This window comes from Gymnogyps californianus, chromosome 3, assembly GCF_018139145.2.
Source record: "Gymnogyps californianus isolate 813 chromosome 3, ASM1813914v2, whole genome shotgun sequence".
NCBI classification, from domain to species: domain Eukaryota; kingdom Metazoa; phylum Chordata; class Aves; order Accipitriformes; family Cathartidae; genus Gymnogyps; species Gymnogyps californianus.
The window spans coordinates 66,397,141-66,409,978 of NC_059473.1; the positions used below are offsets into that span (position 1 = coordinate 66,397,141).

At 36.9% G+C, this 12,838-nt stretch overlaps 1 protein-coding gene across 1 annotated transcript in view; it reads left to right on the forward strand.

The window, feature by feature from the left end:
- Positions 1 to 12,838, forward strand: part of EPB41L2 (erythrocyte membrane protein band 4.1 like 2) — a 128,778-nt gene that overhangs the window by 36,313 nt on the left and 79,627 nt on the right. The window lies entirely within an intron of this gene.

Genomic DNA, 12,838 nt, shown 5'->3' on the forward strand with positions numbered 1-12,838 from the left:
GTTGCTGGATCTCCTACGGCCTAGCACTTGAAGGACCAACACTTAGAGATCTTGTGGTCTGTCCAGTAGCCTCTACAATGTAACTTAGCCCATACCAGGATTCTGGTGTCTTCCCACCCTGCCCCCCTCTCTGGCCTCACTACAGTTTTTTGGCTATTACACAAATCATGACCTTTTTTCCTGTTTTGTCTTCAGTGTCTGTTTCCTGTTTTTTCCTTCCCTCCCCCACCCCATGTTTTACTCCTGACTTTCTCTCCAGTGGTGTCTTTACTTTCTTTCACTGTTAGCTTGTTTTTGCCAAGTTTTTTGTTCATAATAAAAGGAAGAGAGAATTGAGAGCTATAACATCAGTCCTTCCCTTTTACTGTGTTTCTGTATCCACACTTGTTACTGAATTTATTGAACATTAATTTGCAGGTTGTTGATGCTGTTTCCCAAAACTCAAGTAGGTCATATAGATGTATTTTTCCCATCTTAACACAGAGACACAGATTTACACATTTTCTAAGTGCTAGAGGTTTTCAGTCTTTTTATTTGTTGAGGCTCCTATGTTTAGGCAGACTTCTTAGACTAGTACATCCCAGGCTTCATCTGGACCAGAGCTCCAGTTCTTGGTCTCTGACATCTCACTTTGGGACCTACTGTTCTGTCCTGGTTTCAGCTAGGACAGAGTTAATTTTCTTCCTAGTAGCTGGTATAGTGCTGTGTTTTGGATTTAGTATGAGAATAATGTTGATAACACACTGATGTTTTTAGTTGTTGCTAGGTAGTGTTTATACTAAGTCAAGGATTTTTCAGCTTCTCATGGCCAGCCAGCAAGAAGGCTGGAGGGGCACAAGAAGCTGGGAGGGGACACAGCCAGGACAGCTGACCCAAACTGGCCAAAGGAATATTCCATACCATATGACATCATGCCCAGTATATAAACCAGGGGGAGTTGGCTGGGAGGGGCGGATCGTTGCTCGGGAACTAACTGGGCATTGGTTGGCGAGTGGTGAGCAATTGCATTGTGCATCACTTGTTTTGTATAGTCTAATTCTTTTAGTATTATTATTGTCATATTATTACCATTATTTTTCCTTCCTTTCTGTCCTATTAAACTGTCTTTATCTCAACCCATGAGGTTTGTTTTTTTCTGATTCTCTCCCCTGTCCCACTGGGTGGGGGGAGTGAGCGAGCGGCTGTGTGGTGCTTAGTTGCCAGCTGGGGTTAAACCATGACATGTTCAAATGATCTTGATTTCTGAGAGAACACGATGTAATTTTAAACAAGAGTCTGAGTCTCTTGTCCTTTTTGTTAGTATATGCTTCCCATTGCTTCCACACAGGAATATGCTCTTGCAAAAAAAACCCCAGTTGTTAACCAGTACACTATGGTCAAGAAAAATTTGAAATGAGTTTGTTCTGTTCATATGCTTATACCGATTTTCCCTTTTTCATTGCTTTATATTTCCCAGTACTTCAGAGTTAAGGAAAATTTAGGTAGGATGGGGGAAATCCATGAATGAGCTCAAACATGGTCTTGGATCTAAGATTAAATGCAAGAGAAGCATACCCATAGAGAACAGCAGGATAAATATGCTTTCAAGCATTTGTTAGTCAGCACCTAAACTGATGAGCCCAAAAGGAGGCAAAGAAACCCCCAAACCAATGCAGATTGGGAGTTTCATTCAAACAAAAGTCTTTTTGGTGTGGAGTTCATGATGTTGTGCTATATATGTTTGTGTAATAAAACTGTTAGATGATAAATTGCTGTCAACTTGGATTTGTGTTCGCCTAGGACTGTTTCAAAGCTTTGAAACTTGTCTGGATATATAGAATGAGAACTGAAAATGTGGCCCAAGAAGACAGAATAAAGCCTCTAGTTAATTTGGCCTGGAAGCTCACTGTAATAACACACCATCCCCATTTGTATGTGGTCATTAAAAGGCTTTTCTGCAATGGGTGAGGCTGCTTTGGTAAACTGCAGTTTGTGATGTATATTTATATGGGAATGTCATTGCAGTCGTGGTTTGGCAAGTCACTGTCTTTCTTTCCTTGTCTACGGGACAGTTCTAAATACCCCTCCCCACCTTGTTCTTGGTGTTCACAAATGAATTATTCTTTTAAAACTTTCTTATCTGTCGTCTTTCCCTAACTCTCCAAAGAAAACTTTGTTTAAATAGTTACTCCCTTGGGACTTTCATGCATATCCTGTTATCTGTTTTATATTACAATCTTTCATGCTGGGAATGTCCTTCCAAAAAGCACAAAATAGCTAAAGCACTTAGATGACTAACAAGCATGTTAAGTGCTGAAGTCCAGGCACAAAACCAGCATTATTAGCATAAAATTCTCTTTTGCTTTTTTCCCCCCTTAGTATTATTAGACTTGTTTCTAACCTCTAGGGCATCATTTCACTTTGTCTAGCCCAGAGGTGTTGCAGTGGTTGAAATGTTGTTAGTGGTGAAGCCATTGCCATGAAAAGCGGGAAACTTTTAGAAAGTTGCTGCTATTTTCATTCTTCTAATCAAATACAAGCATTCAGAAGAGCCTATAGGAGCGATGAAGTTTTGGCTGCCAATTTTATTTGCTCAGCTAAGAGGCATCTCTCCTTCACTGCTTTTTGTTGCTTGAGATTGGCAATGTTATGCTCCCACAGGAGCAGTGGATGCATACTTTCCCGAAGAGGAGTATTATCTGTAGTTTCAATACTTCGTTATATATTCCAGTAGACATAAGTATGTAGGAAAATGTTTGCAGTGTTCTGCTTTACATATATCATTTTAGGTGCATTATAATTATTGGGGGGAGGGGGGAGGGAGAACACTGAGCAAATTGGTTCTGCTCTTTCAAGGGAATACTTCTGTTCCAGTAGCACATGAAAGACTCAGCTGGCTTGTGCTAGCTGCAAACATAAAAATTAAAACACCAACACAAGACGTCTCAGGTGGCTAACCTCAGAGGTTTGGGGAATGTGAGATAGCTGGCAGGGAATATGGAATAGCATTTATTCATTGCAGCAGCAGTTGTGAATTACCATGTTTTTAACTATTCTATTTTTCATTTGTTTATTTTCTATAAAATATGCTATACAATTAATAGCCTGGGTTTGTGTACTTGCATGTGTGTCAAGATCTCTGCAGGTCCTTCAACAGTTGATTCACATACTGGTAGCAACATACCAAGCAAAGAGACAGCTGCAACTTACCTGTAGAAATACTTCACCATATAGCTTGAAACTTTGCACTTATTTGGAATTTGGATTAAACTTGTTTAATATTAATTACCAGGAAAGCCATTTAACCAAGTATTTGAAACTGACTTCATTATTGGTAGGAAGTGGTAGCAGTATCAATTTTTGTATTTCAACTTGCATCCTGATTCAGGAAAATTGATATTAAAAAAAATAGTAGCAGGAGAAGATTCTACACCTGTCACCTGTATGAAATAATTTATAATTTTAATGTCACTTTTTCTAAGTTTTTGTTTCCCTCAGTAATGTGCAAACATCAACCAGTAAACTGGCTTGCCAAAGAGAACTGTTCTCTCTATAGTGCTTATATTTGACAATAGCAAAAATGAAGTGCACTTTAAAGTTGAAATACAGAACTGATGTTGCTGCCAAAAAAGGCACTTCTGTGGCTATGTTTACACCCTGAAGCTTTGTAAAAGACGTTTGTCTATTGAACTCTATTCCTGTCCATGACAGAGGAAACTGTCTTAATATATTTGTCCGTTGGTTTCTGGCCATTGTTCCTAAGTTGGATTAGCTGAAATAAAAAGCTAACAGGCATTTTGAATGTGATCTCAGTAGTGTCTGCATCTGTATGACGTTCAGCCTTGACATACTGGTGAAATAAAGTTATTGGTTATATCTGCTTATGAAAATTACTTGCGAATGTGTCCTGCTTGTAGGGGTCTGTCACTAGTGTTCTACCAAAAGCACAGATTAGCTGCTTCTCATTTCTTTTTCCTGACCTTCAATCCTGGTATTGTGGTTATTTCCCTCTTTTGCATGCTGTTGTACATTTCCTAAACATGTGAGATGGTAATAATTCTCTATATGACTTCCACTGAAGAGGAAATGGATACTTGTCAAAACAATGATGTGTGTCTGGGATTCCAGCATCCAGGAGCTTTATTACATTGGGGCCTCTCAGTTTGCAGTAAAAAAATCTTCTCAGGTACTAGTACGTTATTTCTCAACCCAAGTAGGAAAGTGCTTTGATTAACCGTGTTATTGTAAGTGCCTTGGAAGCATACTTTATGCAAGAGTAAACTTAATGTTGTAAGTATAAAAAGAAACTGTTTTTAATCTTGCCAATACATTATAAATAGAAAGAGTGAAAGTTGGAAATGAAAAATTTGTTGTGACATCTAGAAATCAATCACCTCCAAATCGGAACAAGCTAAATAATTTACAGAACCCAGATAGATCCACCCCCCCATTTCCTTAATAAAAACTGGAAAAAATGAAATGTTTGCCTGTGCTTCAGTGGAATTGTGGCACTGTTATAGAAATAGCCATTTGGTGAGGTGGGATGGGGTGGAAGGAAGGGAATGGAGATTGAAGGAACAACATTGCTCAGAACAAATGAATGCCTACTGCTGTTTCTAATCTCTGAAAGTTGTGGTTATCGTGAGGATTTAATGTGAACAGTCAAAACCCACTGTAAACTTGCAATGTTGATTTTAAAGATAGGGCAGAGATTTTTCTCAGACTGTGTTGTTCTTAGTTTGTTGGACAGATAACAGGAAAACAGAGCTGTCTCTTGACCCATGTTCATTTTCTGGCTGCTGGAATGAATTTGGAACTAAATCCCGGTTTTCCACTGAGCATGTCCTCTCTAGCAGTGTCAGGGCTTGGGTGGGGTCACTCTTGTTCAATACAGCTTTTCAAAAAGACTGTTGGATTCTCGTCAGCTTATAATATTTTTTCAGCAGTGGAGAAGAGCACAAAACCAGCGTGATAAACAGATTATATATGTGCATATGTACTCTGGCAAAGAGAGATTTCTTGATTTGAATTAAGTTGCTCTTTGAGATTTTTTTTTTTTTTTGCCTTGATATATCAGAGTATTTGTAGATTGAAAATACAGAAGGAACAGATTCCTATTATCTCTGGATATGGTATAGATAGCACAGACACAGCTGCAGGATCTATATTTGCTTAAATATAATCTCAAACTTTACATGTTGTATGGGTGTTGTTACACAGGTGATGCAGTTCTCTATGCATTTCATTTGGTTTGGAAAACAGCACTTTCTAATATTATTTTCTATGTTTTATTATACATTTTTAGGCTGCTACCGAGTATCAGGAGACAAATTTTAACAAAAAAGTGTTTAAAGAATTCTCACTTGTTTTCATGTCCTCATAGTATTATCTTTCCTTTCTGGAGAGTTGTATCCCTTCAACTGAATTATCCTTTAAAACTAATCCTTTTAAAGTGTGTATGAATTGCAGTGATCAAGTTATTCACCAGACAAAATAGAGATGGTCTGCAGCAGGTGTTTTATGAAAAACTGGGAGCACTTGAGTGATGGGAAATAGATACGTGTTGTTATGCTGCTTTAACAGGAAAAAGATTTTGAGAAATAGTAACATTCATGGATTCTATTTTGACTTTACAAAGAGTTGAGGTAACTTCCCTAGAGTTGCTTTATAGAAATTTGTCAGTGTAATAGAATATTTTCATAATAAAACTATCTAGACTCCAGATACTCACTTTGCAATTTTAGACAGAAATAGCTTTCTCTGTCTCACTTCATTTGCTGTCTATATCGTTGATTTAAAATTTTTTTTTTTGTCTTCACAGTGATCTTCAGAATTACTCTAGTACTTGTCTTATATCATTGTTTCAGAAGTATCTTTTAAGTTCACACCATCCTATGTAGGGACTTGTCAGTGTTTTTTCTGGTGAGTGCTGTGTATTCTGTGTATTGCAAGGAATGATGACACATCTGCAATAATTTTCTAGCATTGCAAAAATTAGTTCTAGAGACTTGATGATATTTCAATATTTATATAAGGACAAAAATATTTTCCTAGTAATGCAGGTAGGCTACTGTATTTGGGAGGGAAACATTGTATACTTGCAAATATTCAGCTGTATGATGGCATGGATGTAAACATGAAGGCTAACAAAATACATGTTATTTTGAATAGTGACTTCACTATCTAGGTAAAAGGATGCTTGTGAGTATAGTTGCTATTAACTGTCTGGGGCTGCTAGCCACCATGACGTGCCTGGAATTCTCTGGAAACTGGGTTTGATAGACATAGGATCCTTTGGGAAGACACCATTTTGTGCCATCTCTGCTCTTGGAGATAAGCTTAGATGCTATGTGAATATATGTATATACTTAAACACACACATGTTCATGTACACATGTAACTAATTTTTATTGTCATGGAGTTGTAATTCACTGTCTGGCTCTGAAGTTATATTTATTAAAACATTATTTTAATACTTCTATGAAAACATTAAATTACTTATCATAATTTGGGAATTACACTTGAAATCGGAATATTGTTGCTGTTTAAAGTTTGAGCTTTGAAACGTGCTACTGATTTTTAGAACTATTATGGCACCATCTGCTGACCAATGTATAGACTGGCAATGACAGTTTGCTCACCTGGTTACCTCTTTGCAAATAAGTTTCCACTTTGGAGGCAGTTGGAGCAGCATCATAAGGAGAAAGGGTGATTTTTTAGTTGGCTTATGTTTGGGATAAATATTTTTAGCAGGAGATATTATTACAATGGCAAAGGTCTGAATCATAACACAGCTTTAGTTGTCTAGTCACCTGGATTGTTGCATGAGGCTCCTCCATGAACTGTGAAGCTTTAAAAGAAATAATTTTGGGGTTGTTTTTTTTGGCTGTATGTGGCATAGGATTGTTCTTGGTAGTCTGTTTATCAATGCGTTACCTTCTAAGCCTACAAAGAAGCGCCGTGACAGCATGAGATCAGTTCAGGCCCCAGCTCCAGTGGTCTTGTCACAGCGTGGGAAACTGATGGACTCTGACAGGCTTCTGCCCTGTGGCTACTGCTGAGACTCACTAAAAAGCAGAGTCTGCAGTCTGTCTCTTCAGCCTCTGCAGTTAACCTTGATTTTTGTGCACAGTGATCATCAGGGAAGGAGCGAAATTAAACAATCCTTCTTGTCACATTCAGTGTGTAAATACTTAGGTTTGGGTTCAATTACTAGAGATCATCATAATTGTTTCAAAATAGGTGATTAGATTTCGTACATACAAAACGAAATGTTTTCCTGTGGGTTCTCTGTTGTAACTTTTTAAAACATGTTCAGTAGTTTGCTAAACTGTTGATCTTTGACTTTAGTCTCATCTATTTTTTTCAGGAATGTGCTTAAAAATGAACTTAATCCAAATTATTAGATTAAATAGTCAAAGTATGTCTGTTTGTATGTATATACAGTCCTGTGTATGTATAAATAGAGACGGATGCAAGTTCCTGTGGGAGAACTGGGGCTTTTTTGAGTTGATGTTTGACTGCAGATCAGTATTTTATTGGAAGCCATACAACGTAAATGTTGCAGATTGATGTAACTAAGCCAATTTTAGGGATGTTTTTGCTTCCTTAAGAATCTCAAAGTTGAAAAATGTATTCTTTAGTTGTTAATTTATTCCTTTGCATTCAGAGAACTCCATGTCTTTGTAATTGTAGTAATCCACCTAAATAATGACTGAACGGTGAAATTGGATTTACTTTTTGCTTTGTCTGCTAATAGAATGTGTGCAGGTTATATTGGCACCTTCAGCAAAATGATGCAGCACAGTGGTGTACTGCACAGAACCATGTGATGCCATGAGTTTTCTTGTTTACATACTGAAGATAAAATAAAAGTTTTAAATTATAACAGAAATGTAAAAGAAAGTTTAGTTGGTACATTCAGCCTGATTTGGAGTATAAATTATTGTACTCTACAGAAAATAATTGATTTATGCTTTTGAAAAATCTTCTGGGTGTAGTACTAAGTTCGTCAGGCATTACCTACCGGTTAAACCAGACCCTTTTACACTCTGTAAAATTTGAATGACTGTTCCAGCTAGGATTTTACTTCTTTATTGCTTTTATGTCAACAAATTTTATGTGTTGAAACCAGCAAGCATATTGTTCATAAATGACCTGTCCTAACCAACTGTGAAATGCAAAGCAGTCTTCTGCTGTGCTTCAAATAAGCAATACAACAAGAAATAAAACACTTTCTTCAAAACAAAAAAACTCCCAAATAAGCAGTTCAAGTACACAGACCTTGTTTCAGGTTTTCATGTCTATTTTTCAGATGTTAGAAATTTTCTTTGCTCTCCTTTTGTTCTTTTATGTGCACCCCATGTGAGCTTTAATATTTAGAAGTGCAAGTGTGCAATTAGATAATTCTTATGAAGTAATGATTTTAAAAAGGAATTATTAATAATATGGTGATCCAGAAAATTACACAACTTGCGCAGACACCCATGTTGGCTTTTAGTGCACTGAGTTGTAACTTATTTCAGTAGAAGTAGGATGAATTTTTTTTCGCTTGTGCAACATGGTGTTTTCTCTGCAAATCCTTGTAGACTGGTGGAGATATAACTATCAAAGCAATTTTGATTTCTTGAGTTTGCTATGAATTTCAGTGACAAACTGAAAAAGAAAAAACAAGTTTAGGACTGCCTTTTCCTACTTTTATATACTCATAAAATGAGTAAAATGAGATCCAGAGATATATGGAAAAAGGATTTGGATTTGTTCATCTGTGCTGACGAATAAGAAATACCATAACGGAAACAGTGAATTAAGATGCAGATTATCAACTGAAGTGAAAAGAAGCTTTCTGTGGTTTTAGTTCAATGTAGTCTGTGATCTTTGAGCCACTCTTCCCCCCCTCCCCCCCAAACTTCATATTCTACTCAATATGTCTTCTGGTTCTGGTTTATCTATGGTGGCAGGAATCTTTCTGGTCACACAACTACATTTCAAGAATTTATGCTAGGAACTGGAAGAAAGGTATCAACCAACTAACAAATCTGTATATTTGAGAGGAAAGAGAGTGGTGAGGAAAGAGAGTGGTAAGGAAATAATGTAGTCTTCTGCCCTGCTTTCAGTTGTGAACTCTGGCCAGTATTAGTTCCTCCTCAGTGGAATAAAAAGGGAGAGGAAGGGATGAATGGAGAGGAGAGAGAATACCTGTTGTCTTCAGTTGCTTCCTGGCCAGCACCCTCACTTGGGGAAGTTGGTAGAGTTACAATTAGGGCAGGATATCTGCTCCTCATAAAAGTGGGACCTGTTTTAACAAACTTAATTCCTCTTCAGAGATTGTGAGGTTGTTTCCAATACTTTTTGCCCTCCCACTCCCACCTTGGTCCTTGCAGTTTGGGTAGACATTCAATCTGCATGAGCCAAGTTTTCAGGAGGATTACAAAAGATACAGATGTTATCACTAGTAGTTTGATGTGCATGGGTTTAATGCCAATTGCAAAATCTACCAAGATATTTTTTTTTTTTCTTTGCTCAGACCTTGGTAATCCTTCCATTTGAGCATCTCCCTAAGATTCCTTCTCTGTTGTCCACTCTTGCTGCACGATTCTTACTCTCATTCTCCTTTCTCTTTTCAAAATGAAATATGGATGTAATGTTACCTTGCAATACGGAAGAGGTGAGATAAGGAGAGCCCTATCCTGCTGGAGCTGTTACAGAGCTTAAAAAAATTAAATGGGCAGAAATACGTAGTGTGCTTATGCTATGTAGTAAGAGCAAATGAGAATTTACTTGGAGACAGGAAGGGAAGAAAAGATGCAGTTAAAGTTTAGAACTGTAAATTTTCAACCTGGTTTGGTTTATTTCTTCCCGATCTCACTTCTGAGACAAATGCTGTCTGCTTCTTATTTCCATTTTCTTTCTGACACATTATTGGCTGTTAAGACACAGGGCTGGGTGGGATCTTGCAAGGTCTCCCCTGTTAGTGCAAGAGGGGATCAGGAAAGAGCCATTTCCAGATAACCTGGTTACTTGGTCTGCTTGACTGTAGTGAAGGTAACATCAGAGACTTTACAACCTGCAACAGTAGGCTCTGATTGCAGAACTCCAATGTTTTGTCCCCCACTACCTCTGTTTTTTCTGTGAACTACAAAACTGGAGGGTCTGACAGAGCATTGAAATAGTGAGTACAAGGGAAGGGAGTGCAGGGAAGGGCAGGTAGACCTGATTTTCTGTTTCTCAAGGGATGCCTAATTCTTATGCAAAAATGAAACTCTAGAAAAAAGAAATATATCAAGCTCATGGTAGAGAAGGTAGATATTTTGGGAAGACTATCCTTTCCACTCTTGGTCAGTGCCCTTGTTCAGTAAATTCATCCGTCTCTTAACAGCTCATTGAGAGACTACTGGGAGTATAAAGAAATCTACAGACTTAGCAAAGAGGTGTGTTTTTGTTTTGTAGATTTTTTCCTCTCTCTTCCTCACTTTTTTTTTCCCTGGAAAACAAGCTTATAGGAAGTTGAGCTCGGGAAAGAGATCACCTCCTGCTGTGGGCATTAAATGAACATGGACAGACCTATTCAGACAGGGGCTGTAACAAGTTTCCCTTGCTTCTGCAGTATAAAGCGAAGTTCTCCTTTTAACTATAACTTTGATTATGAAAACGTGGACACTTGGAGATGCAGAATGTTTCTTGTTTCACACTGAGCAAGTTTGTATCACCCACTGCTATCCTGTCTAAATTTAATCAGTTAAGATGCGTAATTTGGTATCCTCAGTTCCTTTTATTATTAGAACAATATCATAGGAATGTCTTAGTTCTAAGGAATTTTCTGGAGATGCCTCCTATTTGACTATATAAGCAAAATATGATCTTGATTTTGAGAGTGGTATATAATGAATTTTTATTAGTGTGTACATGTGTTTCATGCATTTCTGCATATTTTGAAAAGTAAAAAAAGCATGCAGGAGAGAGTGATTTTCCTTTTCCTGTAGCTTCTTTGAAGATTTGTTTATCAAGTTTTCTAAAATTTTTTTTTAGCTACTTTCTGAGAAGAAATGGGTTCTTTCTTAGAGATGCATGAGAAAAAAATCACTACCATCTCTGTAAATAATGAAACCTCCATTTTGATTTTATTAAGCAGAATGGATCGCTATTTTCTGATCAGTAGAAGTTTGGATTTTTCTCTTGGGGAAGGTTGATTTTGGTTTTCTATATTGTTCATTTTGATAATAAACTTTTACGTTGTTGTTAAGTTTGATACCTACCATTAGGAAAGAACAGCAGAAATTCTATGTATGATATGAAGGTGATAGCAAAATGTAAACTGACTAGTAGCAGCTTTAGAAGTAGCATACTAATATGTGGTTTTAAATAGCAAATTCTTTAATCTCAACAGCTAATCAAATGGAAACCTGCCTTTCAGAGGCTTATTACCTCTGAGTTAAATAATACTTACGTAAATACTCTGTCACAACAAGCTTTATTAATAGTATTAAAACTTGAAGGGTTTTATAAAAAGTGAAAGAAATGGCCACATAACTGTAATATTTAAGCTTGAAATGTATTCAGAAGTCTCTAGTATGGCAGTAAACATACTAACTTTTCCTTTAATTTCCCCATTCATGAGTGTTTTGGTTTAGATGGTGAAGTTTAAAGTAACGAACAAACAAACACCCACAACATGTAGTTACTTTTGGTCTCCAGATGCTTGCTTAATATGAATTTGCCTGTAGGTAGTTCAAGGCTCCTATGTCTAAGCTTCTTACTAAGATAACTGTCAGGTTTGTTTCCTTTGGCTCAGTATTGTCCATCTCTTTTTGCCAGAAGGGCTTCTCTCTTGTATATTTGGGCATCTATTAGCTTCTTTTTTTCTTTTCTTTTTTCTTTTTCTTTTTTTCTTTTTTTTCTTTTTCTTCTTTTTCTCCTTGGGAATGGCTTAGTTTAGCTTTATTTCTGACTACCTATGAATGTGCTTTGGAAACCTGGAGACAAAGTGTTACTGCTGCCTTGTGATGTAAACTAATTTCCAGTTGTCTTTGAGTGCAGTTTAAAGTGTTGTGCAAGTTAACTGCATCAAGCCTGAACTAGATTACGTTCTCCTTGACTCTTTTTTGGGTGGGGGCAGCAGCTGTTGAATTCAGCAGGAGTCCTGAACTAATAGCCTCCTGACTCTAATGGCAGACATTGATGGCAATCAATTTTCGTGGAGAGGGCCCAATGTTTTAAAGTTATAAATGTGATTGTAACTAACCTGCTAACCTTGAGGCCAGACAAACAGACCATCAGTTTAAAACTAATTGTTTTAAGAAGGTTGTAAATAAATACCAGTGACTTCTAATGGGATCTAACCATTTAAAACTTTGTTGACCCTAGTGTGCTTATTTTTGTTGGCTCACTTCAATAAATTGGAAAAAATAATTGTATTACATTTTCAAAGTAATGCAGCAAAATCCAGTGCCACACAACTAACAGAATTTGTTTATTCTAGTTAATATTTTTTCAAGAATTACCAATAATGTTAAGATTAAAGATTATTATCGCATATCCTGTTATAGTATTATGATTTGTCTTTAATTTCGCTGAAGGAAGAGCAGGCAGAAGTGGTAAGAGTATAAGAGTTATGTATGATTTTATGTTGATTGGTATGAACTCGTGATTAAGAACCCAATCTGACTTTAAAAAAAAAAAGTACGCTTCCTAGCATTATTAGTAATTTCAACAGTATCACTGACTTACAATTTCTAATTTTTTTTATACTCAGTATCATACTCACCATCCTTTTTTCCTATTCTTTGGTAAGCTTGCTCTTTCATTTTCCTCCATCCCCACCACTGGCTCACCATGGACTGAGATAAGGGAATTGTGCAAA